We start from the raw sequence: 25,230 nt of genomic DNA on the forward strand, positions 1-25,230 counted from the left end.
TACTGCTTAAAAAAATAAACATTCACAGATTAAAAATAATTGCACAAAATTGTTTGCCATATATTAGATATTCATTTCAGTCCAAATAGAATATTTCATTTTAAACTGTGTTGGCATTTGCAACTTGTGGCACATATGCATAAACTACTTTTCAAATTTAAGTGCTCCACATTAAAAAAAGAAAAAGCAAAACAAACACATACTTAGAAAAGGTTAAAGAAAACAAAACAAAACAAAAATTAAAACCACCAACTACTCATTTAGATATAATGTTAATGAAACATTGTAGCAGTAATTCATGGTTTGTTTTTTAGTTATAAGAAATCGGGTGTGTGTATTAGTACTAAATGCTTAATTACAGCAGATGACGGGAATGTTTTCCTTTCACATGTTCGGATCAGATACATTTGTTATGTGGAGAATATTCTATTATACACAACATTGAGCCTGCTTCAGAGACAGTCGCCAATGCCGTCGCAGCTGTGATCCCGTATGCAGATGTGGAAATGTTGCAGCCGCTGGGAATTGTATTGAGCCGCCCACCTGTGGCATCTCAGATCCACCACTTACGTATAAAGACGCAACCATCGGTGGGGCATCAGTCAATCATTGAACTTATGAGTAACCCTATGGTTACTCAGAATGGACATCGGAACAGAGATGCCAGAGCCTTTGCAACAGAGCACAGAATCGCAATCGAAGGTGGTGACATGCCCCAAAAATTGTTGCAACATGCCTGCAATTAAGTTGCCATGCCCCATTGCCAACCAACAAACTCCCTGCCTTTTAATCACATTGCGAATGAATCCTCACTGCGACATTCATCGATGGACTATTGCAGCACCTGCACAGTGTGACTTATACACTTGCGCAGTTGGAAAAAAAAAATTCCCATTTACGAAAACATCGGCATTGTGACGTCTCTGAATCAGGCCTATTGGCGCTAACATATTAGCATAGCATCTGGCAAGATATACAGTTTATCCTATTATTTTATTGTCACTTGTACAGTGGTCCCAATACTATTACTAGAATACAGTACTTGTTCCATTGTGAAGAGAAGCATTTTGTTACTACAGCACTTTCAGCAGTTTTATTTTTAAATACAGTTTGTTAAAGAATGAACAATGGACATTACCCAATGAATGTCTACCACTAGTTTAATTTCCCAATATTAAAATTGTTATGATTTGCATGTTGGCAGAAGACCTAGACCAAATATGTAGATTTTTAAAAAAAATTGTGTTTAATTAAACATTGCAAATGTAAAGGTGCGTATCCACTACTAGACAGAGAAACGAGAGCACGATTACAACATTGTAATCATACTGTCGTTTCTCAGTCTGTGATGTGCCTACAGTGGACGTTCAGTCGTTCAGTGTAGGCACATCCATCATCCCCGTACATGCTGAACCGGACTTGATCGTCAGGTTGACCAGCATGTACGGGCAATGATAGATGTCGAAAACGGGCAGCGGGCGCGCGCATCGCTGGTCGTTTCCGACATAAGTGTGCCCGATACATGCCCGATTTGCAAGCGATTGAAGGATAACGACGTCGTTATCGTTCAATCGCCTACAAATATCGCTAAATGGATAGGCACCAGGACTTGCAGACAGACAAAATATAATGTGACGCTGTTATGCAATTAACGCTTTTAATTAACGTTTTACAAACTGTTAAAATACAGATCTACTTTAAGGGAGCATGGAACTTGATACAAACCTTCAGATCATGGACAAATGCAATGTTCTGTCTCAATGCCCAAACTTACCACTTAGAAGTGTTCGTATATATTAAGGTTTACAAAGCTATTCCACATTTTCTCGATACATCTAGAGATGCATTACAGCATCACAAGAATGGATTTATTATTAGCATGTACTGACTGCGCATATCAATTCCTGTAGTCTACAATTACAGCTGCTAGTCAAACGCTACAGGACTCTGGTAGAGGAATACAAAGTGATCTATACAAGATTAGAGCTATAAGGGGACATGAGATGGGGCATCAAACTTAATAGATATTCTTTGTACACTTTTTACTGTCATACAAAAAAAGAGGATTCATTATGGATGCAGCACTGCTGTCTTTTGGACAAGTACAATAACACAAGTAACTGAGCTTTTAACAGACTCAAACAAAATTAAACACACAGCAAATATGTAACAGATATTAATAGTCAGATTCTAATGCCATAAGGGCCATGCATATATGATTCCCCATCTACAAAATATGCAGCATAATACTTGTGGCATTCTTCCATAAGGATTTACTCACAGATGCTTAGATGGATTGGACATGTGACTTCACAAGACAGGAATCTTTGATGCAATGGCATATGTATCTTAACACAGTACTAGCATGTAACCGTATACCACTTGAAACAGTAACCTACATTTCAACAACATCACCCACTGTAATTACAGCAATTCAGATAAATATATATGGTTATGGATGGATGAACAGATTTATGTTAGGAAGTAGTCATGAGTATTACAGTACAAACTTCTAGAAATAAATAATATACATTTACTTGGCATTACAATGCATATCCATCTTAATAAACACTATCTGCAAGGAAGTTATAATTTGTCAGAGGAGGAAGGACTGAATATATATTTGGGGTTATTGAGCCATTATTCACCAGAATATTAGGTCAGGTTTTGGCAAACAGGGATGAAGGTCATCACCTGCAAACAAAAAGCACAGCATGGTAAATGTCACATATGTATACACAACAGATAAGTATATACATCAGTCTCTCTTTTAGCCCCCTGAACAGCTCCACATACAAAATACTACCCTGTGCAGTTGCTTTTCTGGCCACAAGGCAGTATCAAGGCATTATGCTACGCTTTGTAATATTTAAACACAGCATAGCTGCTCCAAGCCTACAGTCCCAGCATTATATATGCAAGATTACCAACTGTTAGCACTTCCAAAATAACTAAAAGATAGGTAAATAAATATAAAGAGGGGCTGCTAGATGTGAAGCAGACACGTAGCATGGGCAATTGGTGTTCACAAAAAGGGTTTGGGAATAGGCAGGCAATAAAAAAAACTAGACATGAGAAAGCAAGAGATAAAGAGCCTCACACATTCAGTATATTATCATCATCATCATCATTTATTTATTTATATGGCGCCGCAAGTGTTCCGCAGCACCTTACAAAGTACATGAACAAATAAGTAACCAGTGACTTACAATACAAAGCAGGACATGGACATGTATAATAAACATTGCTATATTAGCGACCTTTACTCCCACATAAGCAGCCGAGTGTTGGTTGCCCTACTGGGGTGCAAAAGATAAATGAAATTACAGTAGGGAGAAGCACAAGAGGGTAGAAGGCCATGCTCGAAAGAGCTTACATTCTTTAAGAGAGGCGTAAGGGAGTATATGATTAGAAGTACTTTGTAAATGTAAGAAGTGTGGATAACCTGAAAACAGAAGATCATAAAAAAGACCAAATGCCTCCACTGTGTGGATTGCTGGAGAGTTGAACAAGGAACAGTTTGGTTGTCCAACTGATAAATGTCACAGCCCCATACTGGAAGCTGTCCAAAAACAGCTTTGTACAGAGGATGTAGCTTTTGTGAATGCAAATAATCTGGAATAAGTGCTTTTACAGCTATTAGCCCATTTCCTTCATTAGAAAGGCGTCTTCCAACTGAGTCAATGAACAAAACAGCTAACACATCGCTTGTTCTGGGTTGTGTGTACAGAGGCCACTTTAACATAAAAAAATATGGGCAAATAGAAAGAAAAAAAAAAAAAAAAAAAAACACAATTTGCACCTTGTGGGGCTGAAATAACCCTGCTCCTCAGTTACACACTTATGCTAAAGATCCCTTTAGAGTAGCAACTATCAGTGGCGAAACACAAACACATATGCGCAGTGGACTAAACCTGCAAGAGTTGGAAACCCATATTTACCATTTTATATAATATTTATCCTTGTACCATTATTTTTGTTAACATACCGTATATAGTCGAGTATAAGCCGTGTTTTTCAGCACAAAAAATGTGCTGAAAAAGTACCCCCTCGGCTTATACTCGAGTCAAGTGTAGCGCTGACCGGACGGAGTTCGGTCAACGCTACACACTGCCAAACACACAGCCGCCGGAGCTGGCAGCTGCGTGTTTGGTGTAATCAGCAGCCACTGAGAGTCTGTCAGACTCTCAGCGGCTGCTGCTGCTCCCACTGCGGGAGCCATCTTCCGGCTCCCGCAGTGTGTGATGGGAGACACGTCGTCATGACGACGTCTCTCCCATGCAAAGCGGCCGGAGGAGCGGACAGCGGCGGGACCAGGAGCGGGAGTTTCAGGTAAGTGATTTTTTTATTTTATTCTTGTCACGTCTCTCTCTACTGGGGGGGGGGGGGGCTACAGGGGGCGATTACTACAGGGGGCACTAAAAGGAGTTATTACCACTGGGGGTACTACCAGGGGGGATTACTACTGGAGGCACTGAAAGGGGGGATTACCACTGGGGGCACTACCAGGGGGGGGATTACTACTGGAGGCACTGAAAGGGGGGTTTACCACTGGGGGAACAACCAGGGGGAATTAATACTGGGGGCACTACCAGCTGCTGCCATTTCCCACACTGGGCTTATACTCGAGTCAATAAGTTTTCCCAGTTTTTTGTGGTAAAAGTAGGTACCTCGGCTTATATTCGGGTCGGCTTATACTCGAGTATATACGGTTAAGACACTGGCACAAATGCAGAGTTGAATGCAATCTGGCTTTAATTGTTTCTGCATTGTGTGCATTGAACTGTGTATAATCAGCCATATGCAAAGGTGTAAGCATCTGTGATGTCGAACCGCCCCTATCTGTATGCTTTTTTTAATATAAATCATTATCATGCGTAATGATGCTTATGAACAACTCTGAATAGCCTGCAATTCTGTCAACACGTCATCTCTGAACCCCTCTCATTACAGCCTAGTTACGACTCTTCAGTAGTAAGCGGAGATGCATTTGGTTTGCATATACGACTCTGCCTGTCCTTGCGTTCACATTATTCCAACACATGCACAGAACAAAAACAAAAATCAGATACACTCCAGCAAATGGACTTGATTTCAACTCTACATCAGCCCAGTTTCTGTGGAACTACTTAGGGTGTTCCAACTTTACAAATGGTAAAATTATAAATATATATTATATCTTACAGCAGACTTGTATAGAGAGTAATGCTCTATCCAGTATCTTCCTCTTCATATGTATATATGGTTGTTTTCCCTGGTAGAAGCAGGTAAAGAGTGGAGTTGGTCGTGATATACAAGATACACCTCTCTTTTCTAAGTTTTTAAAAGTCAACAGGATTAACTATAGGGGTTATCCCCCAAATTATCTACAAACCTGTCACTTATGTGGTGAAACAAGGCAGAGGAAACTTACTTTTTATTGAACTACATTAATGACTTATCATTTTATTTCATATTTATATGTAGATAGAATACTAATGCAAGTTTTATTGAATGTGATACACCTTACAATAGATGCCCATATATATATATATACACACACACACACACACACACACACACATACATACACGCTGTATATATATATATATATATATTTTTTTTTTTTCGTACACACCTTATGGGGATTAAGGAGTTTAAAGTAGAAAAACAAAAGAAAACCACAAAACTATTTCTTCTTAGGTGACTGTTTTTTACTACATAAGTATACACCATTCATATAACTATATGTAACATGGAATTGAACCACCACCTTTGCACCACTGTACCCAAATCCATCTCCCCTATAACCATGACATTCTTCACAGCTTTACGTTTCTTCAACTATCATTAAATAAATTTCGATGTGTATATATGACAGATATGACTTGCTTATAGCTACTATTTTTACCATGCTGCTCTTCTTCAGAAATCTCGATTTGACCATGAATTCTGCTGCCACACCACTCTGTACGTCCAAGTCCATCCAGTACCTCCACTGCAATCAGTAGAACGTTCTTCCAACCTATGTGGAGGAGATCAGGTTTGTAGCACACACTAGCTCAGAGCATAGGCACCTTTTACCGCCCACTACAATTCACACACAAGACTTTCACATTTATTAAAAAACCATCTCGATGTTCCCTTATTTTGTTGATTACTTTAAGCCAGAATTGAGATTAAATGGTAGAAAAATGGAAAAAAAAAAAAAAAAGTTTATTTCATTAACAGTAGCAAACAGATTGGACTTTGATGTGACTTTCACACAGCACAGATGTGTCCATACATTAAGACAGCATGAATACATTTTTTCACCTCTGCACACACTTGTAGCTTGAGGAATAGTCTCCTGCACCTAAAATGTGGACTAAGGGGCAATCCAGAAGCATAAGTACGAAAAAAAGGCACTTTGTAGTAGGCCACAAGTGCACTTCATATATGACCTCCACAGTCTTGCAAAACAGAGGCCAGAACACATGTTAGGAGTATTACTAATAGGAACAGATAAGTTAAAATTTAACTTTTTCTTTCTAGAGGCTTTATCTTATCTCAAATCAATTCAGAGAAGGGATAATAAAATGATATGCACTTTACAAAACCAAAGCAAATCTTAGAAGTGAACTGGAGGGTAAATTGTACTAGGATAAACTTGAATGGTTTGTCACAAAACACTGGTTTATTTATCAGAGACCAAGTAGCCCCACAGACTGTCACCTAAATCCCCTTCCTATACATAACACCTGTACACAGTATATTCAGTAACTATGTCAGTCATGTCACAGAGTGTAATACAGTATATGATATATTGTATATTATAATTAGCATTAAACAAAACACAGCATGAAGTGACAATCCTTAAAATGTGAAATGTATTCGTGGAAGCAGAATTAACAAAATATGCAACCGAAAGAAGGTATCCAATCCCCCCTCCCCCAAAAAAGGAGGATTACTGTGGCTCTTGATCAGGACCTGGAATGTCAAAAAGGCATACTCAAGCTAAACCAAATACACTTATACCTTTGGAAATAATGGATTCTTAGTTCCCAAACCGTCTCATACCAACATTAGGAACCTTGCAAGGTATGAAATCTGCTAATCTGCCTCAAAAAGGACTACAGTCTTCAACATTACTGTATTGTAACAATACGAAACTGTGTAAAGGTACACAAGGCATCAGATTCTGCAGCTACTAATATATATATCTCTATCTCCAAAGTGACCGTTATAGGACTGTATAAATCAAAGGTCAATCTACAACTGTAGAGCAAATTAATGGTTTCTCATATGTAAATATAACATGTCTAGCTGGCTTCTTATTTTGAGAGAATGTAATGTAGAACATAAGGAAACAAATATAAAAGCTAAAATATTTTATATAAATTTACTTTTAAATATTTACAGAAAAGAAAATGTACCAAACTACCACAATCTAAATACAGTTATTTAAGTAGCATCTACAACTTTTATTTGCTGCAGCCATACAATACCAAGGCACCAGAGCAGGGGGGAATTAAAGGTGCACTATTATAGAATTGTATTTTTAATTGCAATGTTTACTTGCACATTCACCGAGGCGTGTACTACATACCACACAGGACTGAATATAGCGTAATCAAAGTAGAGGGCCATGTCCAATGCTTTGCTCTTTCTACATCAAAAAGATCTACAAGGAACAGCTTGTTTTGTGTCTTATATGTTGCATTAGTGGTATACATTCTGAAAACACAGATAATATGACTGTCCAAATAAAGAGATACACAGATGTAGTGGAGTTTCAGCTGGTTTGTGTCACTGGAACATGCACGCAGTCTTGTTATCATTTACAAAGCATGACAAACTATATGCAGAGACGTGCTGGTTTTACAGTTTAAATTTCAGATCACAATCAAACATAAATTAAATATCCAGAACCTCTATATATGTTTATATGTTGGAGTGATAGGAAACATTTAGGATATTGGATATTCAAAAGTTATTGAAGCCTGTGACAGTTGGCAGCTGCAAACATCCGACTGAAAGCCTATCATCTGCTTTACAGCTTCCAGTCGAGGATGTTTACAGCCGCTTACGATCAACAGATAAACCTGTAGGGTTTGTAAAAGATAACCCATAAACTATGGTTTTTGGGTTCTTATCTGACTGCAGACAAGGACATAAATAATATGCAGAATAGATTCCATGTTGCACATTTCTAAAAAGAAAAAATTTTTTTCTTCACTTGCAAATAGTAAATATGATTATTTACAATGAACAAGGTCATGCTAGCAAATATATTAAAGTGGCCTAAGGAACTACATAGTCTAGGGTCAAGTCATAATAAGAACAAAGCAAACTTTATCAAAGCTGTACGACTCTACATTCCAGACATTCCTTACACTTGGCCTCAATATTCAACTTCAAGAAAAAAAAAAAAAAACACACACCACACTATTCAACAGATCCAATACTGAGTACTTTATGGCATCTATTGTACAGTGTATTTACATCTACCAAAGGCAAAATATTAAGAATGGTCCAGATTACAAAGCATAATGGTACAATTTAAAGTTATTACACAAAATAGTAAAATATATATATATATATATATATATATATATATATATATATATACACATATACATATATACATATATACACACACACACACACACACACACATACATACATAAACACACACAATAAACTTAAGGTAAAAAGGTGTAAATGCAGTTTCTGTGCCTGACCCACGCTTCCACAAAATAAAAGGAAACATACAACAGGTGCCATCCAGGTCAACAAAGACTAATTGAATCATTTAAGTTTTTATTTTGTTTCGTTACATCAGACTGTCATCAGGGATGATAACAGTTCATGTCATCATATGGGCAGGGTAATCAAAGGATGATGTCACTTTGATGGGGGTGCGACGATTTAGAAGGGGGGGGCATCTCCAGCATTGACTCAGAGGTATCTTAAGGGTCATGATATTGGATGGTTTCCTGTCTACTCGGTAATGAGCCTTGTGTAAGAATTAAGGTAATGTCCAAGCCAGAGTGAAATTTTAAAAATATATAAATTAAATATTATTACATTAACAACATCATGGTATCCTGAAGTGATTTGAACTCCTATGGTGGACACTAAATATATTTATTCAAAATAAAAGGTAATACACCAAATGGTATCCTGGAATATACTAGTCCTTTGACTGAAAACTATAAACATTAAAAAGGAGATGAGAAAATATCTCCGGTAGTATACAGAATGTAAAAATAACTAAATAAAATATTTAGCAAGACATTTTAGTATAATATATAGAAAATGGTACATGTGGATGAAAAGTAAAAAAAAAAAAAAAAAAGCATAAAATAAAAACTTACAATGTCACTTGTGCTAAGCGTTTTGTGGTTAGCTTTGTTTCATGAAGATGCAATCATTGTTCACAGAGGTAGGCATGCATCATCAACAGGTGTCCGCACACCTTAAAATGGAGAACTACAAGCAATATTGGAAGCTCATAAGGTCTTCCTCTAATTCATAAGTCAGAGTAATTATGATATATTATGTATTATATTCAGTAATATGTTGCTGTATAACAGATTTTATTCCTAACAAAATGCACCATACTTTCACTCGTATGCAGTATTTTTCCATGTTAGGAGCGTGAGGCTTCTCGGACAGTGTAGAGAGTAAGATTGACAGTAATGTACTGCATTGATTATTTGATCCATGTATAAGGGTTGGGCCAGTGATGTTACAGCAGCTCAAACTTCTTCAATTTCAGCTTTTTAATCTTTATCAGATCCCATAATGATACAGACCTAAAACATCATCATCATCTATTTATTTATTTATAGGGCACCATAAAATTATGCAGCTCTTTACAGAGTGGCAGTACAATAAAGGATAAATATAACACAGGTAGCATATGTTACAACAAGGGGAAAACAATACAAATGGCTTCACAAAAGGCAATTCACAAGGAAAACATGGGTACAAGAGTGTATTGTTGGGTAAAGACATAGCAGAGGACATAGAAGGAGAAGTAAAACAGCAAAAAGAAAAAAAAAACCTGCATGTTTGGTGGCGAGTAGATAAGAGGAAGGAAAGCCCCACTTATGAGAGCTTACATTCTAAATGTGAGAGGCTGAAGTAGAGCCATGAGAGTGTGACAGGATGGTAAGGGAAGGGTTAGGCAGGGCTTGGTAGGCTTTGATGAACAAGTGAGCTATTAGGGAAAAGAAAGGAGAGCATTCCATGAATGGAAACAGGGGGGGTTAGAAGTGCAGGAGGTGGAAGTGAGAATTATCAGAGGGTGAAGTGGTGGTCAATGGACAGAACGTAGAGTAGGTAGGTGTTGTGGATGGAGAGGAAGTTGGAGATGTAGGGAGGGAGAAGAGGACAACAGCTTTCAACATGAAGGTGAGGAGCTTTCATTGGATTCTCAGAGATAGGTAGCCATTGTAGGGATTGGCAAATAGGGGAGCCAAATGCAGAGAAATAGGAGAAGAGTATTGGTGAATAAGATTTTAGGACTTAAATGTTTAGATATAATCTGAACCCATTAGAAACCAACCACTATCATACTTTATAGCACACATACTAACAGCGTTTAGGGGGAGATGTATCAGACCTAAAGAGGACAGATATAGAAGCTGCCCATAAAAACCAATCAGCTTGTAGCTACACATTTATAGAATGTACTTGGTAAATTATAGCTAAATGCCGATTGATTGCTATGGGCAACTTCTCCACTTGCCTTCTTTAGACAATTTGATACATCTCACCCTTAACTGTAAATATACAGTATATTTCTAGGCTATTTCATATATCCAATGAGTCTTTGAACATGTAGCACTTTAAAAAATAGATCACCAATCAAAGCTAAAAAATAAAAAGAAGTGCAAAAGCAATGAATATAAAAAACAAAATGCAGCTTCCTGTGATTACAGAGTTTGTCCTTTATGACAGCAATGGTCATATGCCACACTCCTTTCTCCTTGTATTGTTTATGCAAATGAAAGTTCAGGTTGTGTGATACAAGCAGACAGAAGTGTGGGGTGGAATAGTTACAGCCAAGGCGGAATCAATGCACTAAGTACAATTCTGTTTACAGAAGTTCATTGAATTCCACTGAAAAATTAAATTTCTTTAAAATGAGTAAATCTGATAATATTTCAAATGAATTTTAAAGGGGTAAATTAATACAAAAGCTGCAAACAGCACACTAATGACAACAACCTAGGTGTAATACATTCATGAGATGTTTTAAGGTCAGCATCCCGGCGGCGGAATCCCAACAGCATAGGGATCCCGGCACCAGTATCCCAAAGGTATGTATCGGAGGATAGGTTTAGGGTGCGGGGAAGGATGAGGTTAGGCACTGGATGGGTGGGGAGGGTTAGGTTTAGGCACTAGGGGGTGGGTACAAGGTTAAGTTTAGGGACTAGAGGGAGGGTTAGGCACTAAGGGGGGAGGGTTAGATTTAGGGTGCGGGGAAGGTGAGGTTAGGCACTGGAGGGGGGGGGTTAGGGTACAGGGAGGTTAGGTTTAGGCACTAGGGGGTGGGTATAAGTTTAGGTTTAGGCACCAGAGAGGGTTAGGGTAAAGGTTAGTTGTACTATACTTACCTAATGCTTTCGGGATCTTCATTGTCGGGATGCCGCTGTCTGTGTTCTGACCAGCGGCATCCCGACCCCCGGTATCTCATACCCATCCCGTTTTAGGATATACGTTAATTGGATTTCTTACTTCGTGCTTCGACTGGAGTCGAAAGGGAAAGGTTTGGGCATAACAAAATAAAGCCATTGAAAGAAAACTACTGACCTACCAAGCATGTGAGCAAGTAGAAATCTGTAGAATACTTTCCATTGTATTCCTGCACTATGAGATGCAGCAGCTGCTATGTCTGGCAGTGTGGTTCAACTTATGGCTTTAGGTAACCGGTGGGGGTTGGTGGCCTAGTGAGTCTCTTATTTTGGGACATAACTAAAGCAGATGTTCACTTAAGAAAGCCTCCCTTCCCCCATAATAAATGATTCAGGACCATCTTTGTAGTGTCTAATCACAGTGCACCTTATTAAAAGAAATTAATAGCTGAAGTATTTTGGATGAAATTATTTTTGTAAACATTGTGTGGGAATACCCCAATTTAAGTTTCTTTCAACAAAGTGCAAAATTTACAAGGCCATTTTTTCAGGAGACATACAACTAAATACATTCTAAGTATTGCTAGTTATGCCAAATAAAGGATTTCCAGAAAAGCTATAACTTTAAAAAAAAAAAAAAAAAAAGGAGTTGAGCGAACAAACTGGAGATAAAAAAAAAAAAAAAAAAAAAGATGAAATATGGAGACTTTGGGAGCAATATAAAAGATGGATCTCGTTAGAGTCAAAGAACTGCATAAAATTATTACTTCTATAATAAGGTTATTTGACAAATTTAAAAAAGAAATACATGAATACAAGAATGTGTCTACATACATCTAACCTCTTTGTGCTTTAACCAATTCATCTAGTCACGCCAAGCTGTGGTGCAACTCGGCAGCGGAGTGTCTTTTCATGCAACTTTTTACCTAGCGTCTCATTCTTTTCGTATGCAGATACACCCGCAGTCGCACATAGAATATAGGCTTGCCGCATATTTTAATCAGCAGTGCGAATAAGACGCATCAGAAGGTGAAGTCACACGAAAAGATGCTCTGCACTACTGAGTCATGTGGTGCTCACCCGTTGTGTAACGCGACTTGTAGCGCACAGAGGATATATATATGTGGACACATCTATAAGGGTCATCATTTAATGTTGCATTAAAATCTGGAGGTAAACAATTTTTTTAATAAACTGTCAACTTATTCAGTGATTTTTATTTTCATACACAGACATGATTACCAAACGTATGCATCCAACTACAGTCACTTTGAGGAGCAGTGCAGTGTTATTTCATGCGGACAGGCGTGCCACGCAGTGCACAGAAAGACAGGTTCTCTAGTTTTTTCTTCTCCTGTTACAACGCTCCACACAGTGACAGCATGTACATTGTTCTGTGCATATTTTTAGGGTGCAATGAACTCTGTGCAACATTTAAACTATTTTTTCCAAATTTTATTTATCTGGTAATTAAAGAATTTGAAAAGTTTATTTTTGCCGTTCGTAAACCCAAAGGTCACAAAGGTGAAAGGCACAAAACATAGAAACAAACCACCATACAATGTACTGCACATTGAATCCCTTTGTGAATGGACTGTGGCTCTCCAGCATGCAGTCATGTTTCTTTACAATCCTTGCAGACAGTAGTTGTGCACCCCTGGATCAGGAGCTGCAAACGATGTCAGGGGGCATAAAGAGGATAGTTGATAGTGAAGGATAGTCATGAACTTGCACCAGTGCCCACCTATAGTATTTTCAACCAATGTAATAGATATGAGGAAATGGAGAGTTTTTTAAATGGGACATTGACAGAAGTGGATGATCAAATATTATTTATACAGTAGTAATGCAGTTATTGTGACTTACATTCAACGATAAATAAAAAAGTACAAGTTTAGTTAAGGGGGCCAAAACTGACATTTGCACCAGATTCCCAGGTCTTAAATTGTACTTTCTTGTTAGCAAAATAAAGTATTTATCCTGGACACATTGAAAGAAACTAGCCTTAACAGTGGCTTACTAATGGACAATTGATTCATATTAAAGAAGCAAGCTCTGTGAATCATTGAATATTTTAACCCTAAACTTTCCTTGTGTTCAGCTGACTGAATGCATCAGAACTAAATGAGAGGACAGAACACTATTGTGTCCAGGTCGGTTGTTGGACTTACCCAAGTCTACAATATCCAATTACAGTATGACTTATTTTTTATTGTGCCCAAGTTCCATTTTAGATCAGTTATCCCAATAGGTTTATTTCCCTTTAAAAGCAAGTTAAGCATGCATCTGATAGGTCACTATATTTAGCAAATTGTTATCTCCTTTTCATTACCTCCATGGAGGTCAAACAATGATAGCTACAAGTCTTATATGCTGGGTACACACTGGACGATATATTGGCCGATCAATTGATTGGCCAATATATCTGCTGCCCTCGGCCAGTGTGTACCAGCAATATGTCTGTGAACGTCGTTCACAGACATATCGCATTGGCTGTGCTGCACAGCCGACGGACAAATATGTCTGCAGACATACATCGGCAAGTGTGTACAGGCGGTCTGCAGACTGCCCATACACAGCAGCGGCAGCCACGGGGAGGATGGGGGGGAAACACCTCCCCGACCCACAGCTGCCGGATAGAGGATGGCCGTTCAGTGTGTATGAATAACCATCATCTACAGATATTTGCAGATCACTAACTCTGCAGATATATCTGTCAGGTGTGTACCCACCTATAGTTCTCAACATGTCATGTGATGGCAGAGGGGAGAAGGAGGAAGGTGTGGTCACAGTGCACAGAGCAGACACAAAACACATTGCCTGACTGCCAGACACAGTGGCTCTCAGATTCACAGCAGTTCAAAGAGGCATTCCAAAGCCTCCCTGCACACCATGTTCCATATGACTGTTGCTGCCATGGTATTTCATGAGACTTTGGAAAATTTGAGGAATACTCAATCATTCAGAGCATTCTAGGGGAAAAAAAATGTATATACAAAGCTGATTCTTATAGCCAACCTCAGCGATTTTTTTTTTTTTTTTTTTTTAAAAACCCTAAATAATGTCTTCTTTATGGGATTAGCATTTTAACAACTATCAAAAAGACAAAACAATCCCCAAAATACACAAAAGACTTCCAGAAACGAAAGTGCAGAAGGACATACAGAAAGTTAAGCGTGTACAGTAGATTCAAAGAAAACAACCTTCTGCATATTTGCCATAGATCTCAAACATCAAGTATGACAACCATTACACAAAGAATCTAAGAAATGTTCTAGTCTAGGTAAAACATTAACAAGCAATACAGCTATATTTGCACTAAGTAAACACATACATTTGTTTTAAAACAGTGTACAATTAATTGATATATTATAAGTAGAATATGCAGTTATCTGCAATACAATAGAGGTTACAAAGATCTTTCCACAGATACTACTCAAGTGAAAAGGTTTGCACTTATATGTGTGATTGTTATAAACATTTCAATAAAGCAGACCCATTGCTTTATAAAATGTGTGATCTTATACCATGGAAAACTGTTAGTATGGCATAGACCAAATTGTCACTTAAATAGCTTAACGGGAAAACAAACCTCAGCCATAAGATTGTTTGTAAAAGTATCATTGCTTAGTGATGCTGGTTGGTAGGCAGGTCTCAAGTTTCCAGAAACTGATAAAACAGGTTTTAGTAAGTAATTAAGGTAACAAATGTGCTTGGCAGGATAATCATTGTATTAAAAAAAAAAAAGTTAACTATCAGTTGAACGACAATGTAAAAACACTAACTTTCTGAATCAAAAAAGGGGAAGAAGAGGTTAAAGTGCACAGAGAAGCAAGCTAAAAAAAAAAAGTGTTCAATTGAATGTTCAGTTGCTATGGGGCAACTCATAACCTTCAAAAACCTCAAGGTTGTTCACTTTCAAAAAAAACAAAGAGGAAGGACAAAATTCCAGCTTAAGTACTCTTGAGTATTTCCATTGCTTCCCTACTCTTTCAGCCACACCCTAGAAAACAATTAATGACAGGAAGAGATCCAGATTTAACATTTTGCAACAAGACAGCTTCAGGCAGAAGAAAAACTTCCCTAATTTCTTGCTCAATAAGAGTCCATTATAGATCTCATTTGATATTCTGAGCACGGCTGGAAAAACTAAACAAACAAAAAAAAAACCCGATCAGTCAAGCATAGGTTTAACACTTGAGTATGATTAACAAAACAAGCTTTCAAAAGGTCAGTTAAATGCCTACAAAGTTCTAGGGAAAGGAATAAATATAATAATCCTGTTGGCGTCGTGATGGGGGTATAATACTGGGTTTTAGGAAAGTATTGGGCAGCGGTGCAGTGATCACTTGTTGACCATTAAGGCACCTTCATACCAAGTGTGTGATTTAATTTACCGCCTTTTAAATGCTTAACCAAGAATACTACTTTCCAGAGTAATAGAACAGCTGCAATGGTATTAAGAAAAAAAAATCTAAAAAAAAATAAAATAAAATAGAGGCATTTAACTGTAAACTGGATATAAATAGACTAATTTTTCCAAAACTATAGTATGAACACTATGAAAATATATTTTCTACTCCAAAAACAGAAAGGGCTAGAGTTAAGGTGCGTATCCACTACGTGGCCTTACTGAGTGATTGTACGATTATGACATCGTAATTGTGCAATCACTCAGTAATCGGCCGCAAATCGGGCATTTAAATGTCAAAAATGACCAGTGATGCGCGTCCCCCCTGGTCGTTTTTGACATCTATCATCGCCCGTACATGCTGGTCAACCTGACCGTCACGTCAGGTTCAGCATGTACGGACGGGGATGATGGATGTGCCTACGACTGAACGTTCAGTGTAGGCACATCACAGACTGCGAAACGACAGCATGATTACAATGTCGTAATCGTGCTCTCGTTTCTCCGTCTATTAGTGGATACGCACCTTTACTTAGTTGACGATCCTCTACGGTTTTGGCCCCAAAATGTAACAGAATATTACATGAAAATCCAGGTGTGTTTTGAATTATCGTTTTCAAAATTTGGGGTAAAAACCACAGAGAATTGGCTGCTTGCAAAGCCGCCACTTAGTAAATCTAGTCCAAAGATTCTCTGTGAGCTTCATATATTAATATCCTATGAAAACCATTTAAACATAAAGAGTAGGGGTGCCCAAACTGCAATTAACACATGCTAATCTCTACTTGCACCAACATATGGATAAACTGCAAAAACGAGAAAATGTGCCTTCTAAGAGCTCAATCCTATTAGGTGTGAGTTTTTTCAGGAAACTTGCAGACATCACACAGATGTGCGCACCCGAGAAATGCAAGGTCCAATTAGAAATGGAAATTTGCCGCAGTCAAGACGAGGGTGTATGACCCTTCTACAAAATGCAAACTGGGAGACGTGCATGAAAAAGTGGGTAAACCATCACGGGCCCCCAAAAAATTAGAACTCAGATAGCAGTAACATATAGAAGGCCGATAGTGGCCATAAGGAAAGTACTGGAGATTTTTAAAAGGTGTTAAATGGCTGATTTGTGCGCTTTTTCTTAATGACTGAAATATGATAGCAAGCGTTTTCCACCAAAGAAAGTCTTTACAGACATTTGGGGTATAGAAAAATGTCAGTATAGTAATTTTTTAGTGTTTATTTCAACTTCTTACAAAATGTTATAAAGACACTTACCTCATCTGCAAGTTCAAAAAAACTCTTTCCCATCAATACATCACCTCCGCAAACCTGTCCCACATCATTTACACCTTCACAAACCTGTCCCACATCATTTACACCTCATGCTGATTCATTTGATATGTGACACTTGTATATCTATGTGCGACTAAAGCTGCATACACACGTAAAGATTTTCTGTCCAACCATCCAACTAGTTGATTGGTTGGAATGAAAATCTGGTAACGTATGGGAGTAACTGATGATCAGCAATTTGCTCCTAAATGCCAGAAAACAGATGAAGATGGTCGTCAGACAAGTTTGTTAAATGTTTTATCTAAACAATTTGTTCAAACAGTTTTTGTCCATTTTCCGGCATTTTGGAGCAAATTGCTGATCATCAGTTACTCCCATACGTTACCAGATTTTCATTCCAACAAATCAACTAGTTGGATGGTTGGACAGAAAATCTTTACGTGTGTATGCAAAGTCTCTGAATCAGAATACGAAGTGCCCCGATGCAGCGACCACAACTTATTTTCACACTAACTTCCATTTACAAACTCAGTTGCACACTGATATACTGTCATATCAAATTAATCAGCAGTCTTCTAGTCGCATTGTGACTAAAGACGCATTTTTGACAAAAAAAAAAAAAAAAGGAGGCCCGATGCTAGCAGAGTTGCACAGGACCAGGCGGCTCACTCACACCAGGCATATCGCGCTGCATAGCATATTGAGGCTAGATCAGCAAGGACACCTGTAATTCCGTAAAAAGTATAGTTTATCTACTATAAATTTTAATCCAAAAATATAAGCCTGGATAGATTATGCAATACAAAATACAATAAAATAGCACATTATATGGTTGGTACAGTGCTAAGCATTACTGCCTCACAGTACTAAGATCTCATCAATTCCCACCAAAAGCGATATCTGTGAGTATTTTTTATGTTCTCCGAATCTTTGCATGGGTTTACTCCTACACTCCAAAAATGTACTGCTAGGTTACAGGGATTCTGCCAAAAAGAGGAGTCTAGTGTGATATGGAATCTAGGGGGGGAAAGAAAGTGGAGATAGGTGAAGTACCAACCAATCAGCTCCTATCATTTTTCAAACAGTCAGTTTGTAAGCTCCACTGGGACATGGTCTGATGTAAATGACAAACTAGCCTATGTAAAGTGCTGCGGAAGGTGTGTGCACTATATTAATAATAAAAAAAATAAGTTATTAAAGGTCAAATAATTACTTTTGATCAAGTAAGCTGACATGTAGCAAAACAAATTCACCTGAGAAAACTGCAGAAGTATACTGGACATAATGCAGTGCACATTGTACAGTCCTGATATATAACACAAACATAAACCAAGTGGTTAATAAGATATTTCCACTTCACTAAACAGGCATGAGTGTTATTCAAGGACAAGTAAAGGACGTCACAAATGTTGCCATAACATCACCACTGACTATCACATACACAATACTGAAAATGAAAATTACGTAGGGAGATTGCCAAATGAAGACAAGGTTGTCAGTGACAGTGTAAATAGCAGTATTTGCAGTCATGTACTTGTAAAAAGGTGTATTCAAATGAAACTGCTGCAGAACAGGTCTTTTTGTACTTTTTCATACGGAAGGAATTTTGAAGTTTCCCCAATGTTCCTACTACAAAATGCTTATCTCTAAAGCCCAAGATCTTATCTAGTTCATACTGCTGTTATAAGAAGAGTGTGCACATATCTACTTTTTCAGAATCTGTGGTGCATCCCCAATTACAGTAAAATACATAAACTATCTTAGTTTTCATTTAAATAGATTTCTTCTCATACGAGAATCTAGTAACACTAATTTCAAAAGTATACTGAAGTGAAAAAAAAATCATGCGTCGACCTTTTGACCCTGTCGACCATTTGTGTGTCTACCTTTTGTCCCAGTCGATCTATTGACTGTCTAACATCTGGGGTCTATAAAGACACTGTCAACCTTTTTACTGTCTCTCTCTTAATCCACACCCGTTTATTTAAGCTTTTGCAGTAGGATATCTCATATATTGTTTTACTCCAAAATGTGCTACAACTTGTCAGATAATTTCAGCCCAAGAACATATATTCTACACTGTAAGCTCCCACGAGCAGGGTCCTCCACTATGCTTGTTTCCAGTACGGTCCCACTCACCGTCAGCGACTCTGATGATCCTCTCTGTCCGTGAGGGCACTGGGTCATTGGATGCTACTGTTTGTAACAGTAGGGGTCTAGTTATAAAAGGAATAAGATGCTTTTCTCCAGCTTTTTAGCTGGAGAAAGCATTTTCGTTTCTCCTTATATACCATTTAGAAAACTACAGAACAATCACAAATTCTCAGACTTTCCATTGGGCTTCTCATATACCTGCAGCCCAATAGCAATGTTTAAAAAATAATGGTATTATGTCTACCAATACTCTTCCAGAACTGGAGAAAAGTAGCGAAAATACTGTTTCTCCCACAGTGCATCACTCCCGCAGAATACATTTTGAACACGCGTACTGGGCGACAAACATATGTTGAGTTCTTTCGAAAAAAAAAAGTACAACGCAAACAAATTTTCGGCGGTAGAACAGGTGATTTTTGCAAGCCCTGTCCTGATAGGTATGAATATGGTGGCAACAGTTGTGTGAAACACAGTAAAAATTACAAAAATGTTGTTCATTATTTTGCAATTCTTACTAAACAGACCACATTATTGTATAATTTTTTCACCCCTCCGTTTAAATCTTTTTATATCGTATAGTTTGTTTATACCTAAACAATTTCCCATTTAAATATAAGGTTGTAAGAATAATATTATAGAGATGACAAGGAGCACACAATTACTGACAGTTAGCACAAGAATAGTTTATCTTCAGCTGTGAAGCCTTACTAGCAAGTCAGTCATTGGTTCCAAGTTAAACATTTATCGGGAAAAAAATTGCATTTGCTGAAGTGAGCTATAGACATATTGCACTTGCCTAAATGAGGCAGCAATACACCACTCACATACATACTGCATAGAGTTAGTGAAACAATACAGAAAGAAACCATGTATTATCTCCACTTTAGGCTTTCGCCCTATCATTTGTCTAAAATAAGCTCATTCCATCTGTAGTTTGAAACTTCCACAAAGAAAGAAAAATCATATTACCTTTAAATCATAATTTATTTCATTCATTAGGTTTAGAGCTTAAAAATTGATTAATAGCCACTAGCTATTTAACATTCTGGCAGGTGTAAAGGCATATATCCGATTTTCTCTGTGTGCTAGGATATTTACCTGATAATCTTCTATATAACCACCAATGTTTATTCACCAATATAGTAATTGAAAGAAAAAAAAAAACAGTTCTGTTGATTGAAGTCTCAATTCAGCTGCCTGCATGAGCTTTGACGGATACTAGGGATGGAAAGGAAACTAATTTTAGCAAAACACATCCGGTCATCAGTCAAACATCTGGATTTTCTTTAGAGAAAAAGGTCAAAGCAAGATTTAATCTGAAAAACCGTAACCAAGTTGCAATTTCTAAATCTATTTAATCACAGTCACTGAACTATACTGCTTAACGCAAGAAAGATTTAACACTGCACCAAGCCAGATATAAATTCAAAAAGGTAAATGGTTTTATCTCCTAGGAAAAAAAATTAAAATAAAAAAATAAAAATAGATGATCAACTGGCACTGTACAACGTCGTCTGAAAAGGTTGAGCATAAGTTCAGTTTCCATGAAATATAAGGGTACAAATTGTTCTGCTCAGAGGACTAATATTTTTTGCTTACTGTGGCTCAAATAATATTTTGAAATATGTTGACTAAAAGTAATGCATCTAGTAAAAAAAAAAATAATAATTAAAAAAACAGAACAAAAAAAAAAACAGGTTTTAAAAAGCAGCAACTTTTGAACACCAAATCTCCAACATGAGGGTACCCTTGTTTAGTGTTCAAGAAGTCTAGAAAACAGGTTTTTAAACTATTTAATACAAATATATCAAGAGATTTTTTTCACACCGCATTCCAGATAAAAAGCGACATGAGAACAGAGCTCTGAAAATACTGCAGATATAGGGATCATTGCTCCCTGTCTGCAATTCACATATTAAATGCAGGTCAGGCCAGAACACCATGTATTCCCAATACTTTTGCTCTGAACCATGGTAGCATAAGTCACTGGAATCATTGACACTTGTGGTGCAGTATTTGTGGAGCAGATCTCTCACACTGTATACCACCATTGCTGCGCTACACAACTTCCATTCACAAATGAGACATTTTCAACATTCTTTGAACAAAAAAATGCATGCTACAAAATGTGCTAGATCTGGCTACAAAAAAACAAAAACAGTGATTTGACCATATATGACACTTTAACGTACTTGGGGGCATATGTATCAAAGCTTGATGTGAGATAAAAATTGTGAGATATACATCACCAATCAATCAGCTTCTAACTTACATTTTGCAGGCTGTGTTTAAGAAATGATAGCTTGGATCTGATTGGTTGGTGATATATATCTCACATCAAGCTTTGATACATATGCCCCTAGATTAGTAATAAACCTTACTTTATGAACAGTAATGTTAATACAATGTATATAAAATTAACTTACACTTAATATTTTCCTGAACACTTTTTGCAAGCAAGCAGTACATCTTGGTCTAGAATTGGCTGCCCAAATTGAACAAATCATTTAGGACTACATTTTACTTGTTAATTGATGACCCAATGCACAGACATCTGTCTACATGATCTACCCGCATGTACAATTCTATGGAGTTATGCTGTATCACACGGATTATACCCCTACTCATGATCATCAGACACATGCATGAATCAGGATCAATGATCCTATAGCCAGAAGTATCTTCAGAGCAGTTAGCTCATAATATGGTTCATCGGGAATGCAAGTCAGTGCTTATTCGATAACAAACCCCAAGTAGGCATTTATGCAGAACTATAGAATTTCGTATGAATTTTCTAATAATTCCGAGATTGTAAAGCAACATGAATATGACATGGAAAAATTACATATTATGAGTAATTAAGCCTAAACGTGTGTTTTTTTGCTTTACACCAATTCCATGAAAATTATAGACTTATTTTAGAGAATCTCAAATACCCTTGAATTGCAACATTTTAAAAATTAACTAAGTAGTATTGATTTCTATATGTAATATTAAAATCTCTTAAGGCCCCCATACATCAGAGATGGATTGCAGCAATCGTGCAATTTGCAATCAATTGTGTATAAAAATCTTTCCCTTTTCAATCGATTGCAGATTGCCACAATCGATTGAAAAGGGAAAGATTTTTATACACAATCGATTGCAAATTGCACGATTGCTGCAATCAATCTCTGATGTATGGAGGCCTTTAGACAACAGCTGACATTGAAGTAAGAAGGTCAGAGCGCACAAATTTCTGACACAATCTAGATCAGGATTTATTCCAAAACTTCTCTGTTCACTACTTTAGGAAGAATTCAATTAACATTATAGGGATGTAGCTCCTGGGTTAAGTGCCAAAGCTATTAAGTTGCTCACGCAATTCATTGCATTGCCTCCTGAGTGGGCTAACTTGTGCCTCAGAGCAATTCGAGGTCTTACGGCATGCAAAAAACAGTATCACGTGGTAAACTGCATCTTCCAGCCTGGAAGATGCAGTTTACCATGACTAAGCCTCAGCTAAGAATGGGATGTAGTCAGCATCCAGGTGGTCGGGATGCCAACAGTGGTCCAAATCCCGATAGCAGTTGGAATCCCGGCTCCAGAATCCCGACCGCTGACAACCCGTTGGAAGTATTAGGGTTAGGCACTATGGGGAGAGTTAGAGTTAGGCTGAGGAAACGGTGGGTTAGGGGGAGGGCTATGGGTTAGGATACTTGCCTATTCCTGTTGGGACGCTGCTGTCGGTAATCTGACTGCAGGCATCTCGACCGCCGGGATCCCGTACCCAACCCCTGTGCATTAGTTGCAATAAATTTACGTGTTATGTGCCGGGAGCGATGCAGTCAACTGAATAGCTCTGGGCAACTAACCCGGGAGTTCCATCACTGCATTGCTAATTTAATTCCCCCACTGTGTGTTATACGACTGTGGTTGTCATGGTAGTCATATGAGACTGTGGAAACACTGCAGAATTTTACATTAAAAGGCAACCTGAAGAAACACACAAAAGTAAATGGTAATTATCAAGATCCTCCCTATGGCCTGCTAGAGTGATTAAGGTTTAAACAAAAAAGAAACACACCTAGTTTTGTTTATGGTATTGTGGATTTAAGGACGTTGCATAGTTAGGACTAATAATCAGTGCTTATCAGTACAGATGTAACACTAATAGGTAAAACTGGACATGAAAATCAAACCTTTTAAAATATATAGACAAATATAAATGTAGGAGTGCTGTTCTAATGCTAGCTAGTATTCTGTTCTGTGGCTGGACATAAGATTATTAATTCAAGTAGAGACATAGTTCAAATAATTTCAAAACAAATTAAAAGTTACGTGAACTTTGAATCCTGACTGGAAACTTTTCTGTTGTTTATTGCTACTTTTTGCTGTCAATATTTGCCTATTACATAAAGTAATAGTGTATCAGCAAATTATATATATATTATGAACTAATACAGAAGTAACTACACAGACACGTTCCAGTTGTAATCCTAATATACAGACTGAATAAATGCAGTAACCTTCCAGGCTGGGTGCAGCCAGGGTGCAAGGAAGGGGGGAGAGGGTTACAAAACATCATAGTAGGACCAGAGGAGAGTCCAGGCTGCAGCAGGCAGCGATCAATGTGACGAGGGGAGCAGCCAGCGGGGGGCGCTGCACTCTGTGTCACTAGACACTGGGGGAGGGGGCAGGAGATTACTCCCATCGCTTGTTGTCTCGGAGACAAGTTCTGAGAATGTATTAATACAGTACTAGCCTAGCATCAGGATATAGAAGACAATGCTACCCCTTTGCTTTGCCCTTGAGCCATTAGTGAGTGACAGCTCTGCCCGCCCACAGCGCTTTCCCCAGCAGGTTACGCTGACTCTCTGCTAACATGTAAATCGGAGACAAGATTTCTGTTCTGTCGGAAGTTTCAGTAAAGGAGAAAGTTATCAGCCCGGCTGCAGAGGTGCCGTGTGTCTGGCAGCAGACAGGAAGGTCACTTACCAGTACACCAGTGAGGGCACAGGGGAGAGCATACCATGACTCAGTGCCAGCCCCCCTGTGGGGAGCACTGAGAGGGTCACTGTCACCAGAGATCAGAGGGGAGCGCTGCGCAGAATAAGCGGCTTCCTGTGGGATTCTGCTGCTTCTCTCGCCATATTCCCTACTGGAACCCGGGCAGTCCGTCCCTCCCTCCCCCTGTAACCCTCCCTCCGCCGGGCATATCTCTGTCACACACAGCTGGTGGCAGCAGGCGTGACACGCCCCCTACACAGTGACCATCTCTATGGGGGGACTTGCAGAGGGGTAATAACACTGTGCCCTTGCCGGATCCCCTGCTGCAGTGCATGTACAGACCCTCGTCCTGCCCCGGCAGCAGCCCAGGTACGCTGCACGGGAGGTCACTGTGCCAGGCGGGGGCTGACACACAGTAATAAAGGATACAACGACCTCTCCGGAGACCTTTCCCGTCCGCACAGCTACTCTCAGCCGCAGCATTATAGCTCCGAGTATCCGGCTCCGCTCGCAAAGCGCCGCCATGTGATGTGACCCCATGTCCCCCTACACTGCTGTCAATGAACTTCAGTCCGGAATAACACACCCCCCAACATAGGACGGTCTTCAAGACGCAGGGAGCCAGTAGGCAACCTGGGCGGTACCAATGCCTGCACAGAGGGGGAGGGGATTTCCCAAGCTTTGTCCTAGTACTGAATTACTGATAGAGAAGAAACACTAGTTGTTCTTGGTGAAGTTGTGGAGGTGCGGCTCTCTCCTGTCAGTGAGGGAAATCACAGC

At 38.5% G+C, this 25,230-nt stretch overlaps 1 long non-coding RNA gene across 2 annotated transcripts; it reads right to left on the minus strand.

The window, feature by feature from the left end:
- Positions 1 to 2,188: 2,188 nt before the first annotated feature.
- On the minus strand, positions 2,189 to 25,028 carry LOC148542076 (uncharacterized). 2 transcript variants are annotated; one of them, XR_015878253.1, is made up of 5 exons: positions 24,880 to 25,028; positions 21,888 to 21,946; positions 20,560 to 20,679; positions 5,891 to 6,004; positions 2,189 to 2,694 (listed from the first exon to the last, which is right to left on the minus strand). It is a non-coding gene; the product is annotated as an uncharacterized LOC148542076 (long non-coding RNA). The 2 variants fall into 2 exon arrangements; XR_015878252.1 differs by lacking the exons at positions 2,189 to 2,694; positions 5,891 to 6,004 and having other exon boundaries at positions 20,410 to 20,679.
- Positions 25,029 to 25,230: the final 202 nt, after the last annotated feature.

The sequence above is a fragment of the Taudactylus pleione genome, unplaced genomic scaffold (genome assembly GCF_031769625.1).
Source record: "Taudactylus pleione unplaced genomic scaffold, aTauple2 ptg000015l, whole genome shotgun sequence".
Lineage (NCBI taxonomy): Eukaryota > Metazoa > Chordata > Amphibia > Anura > Myobatrachidae > Taudactylus > Taudactylus pleione.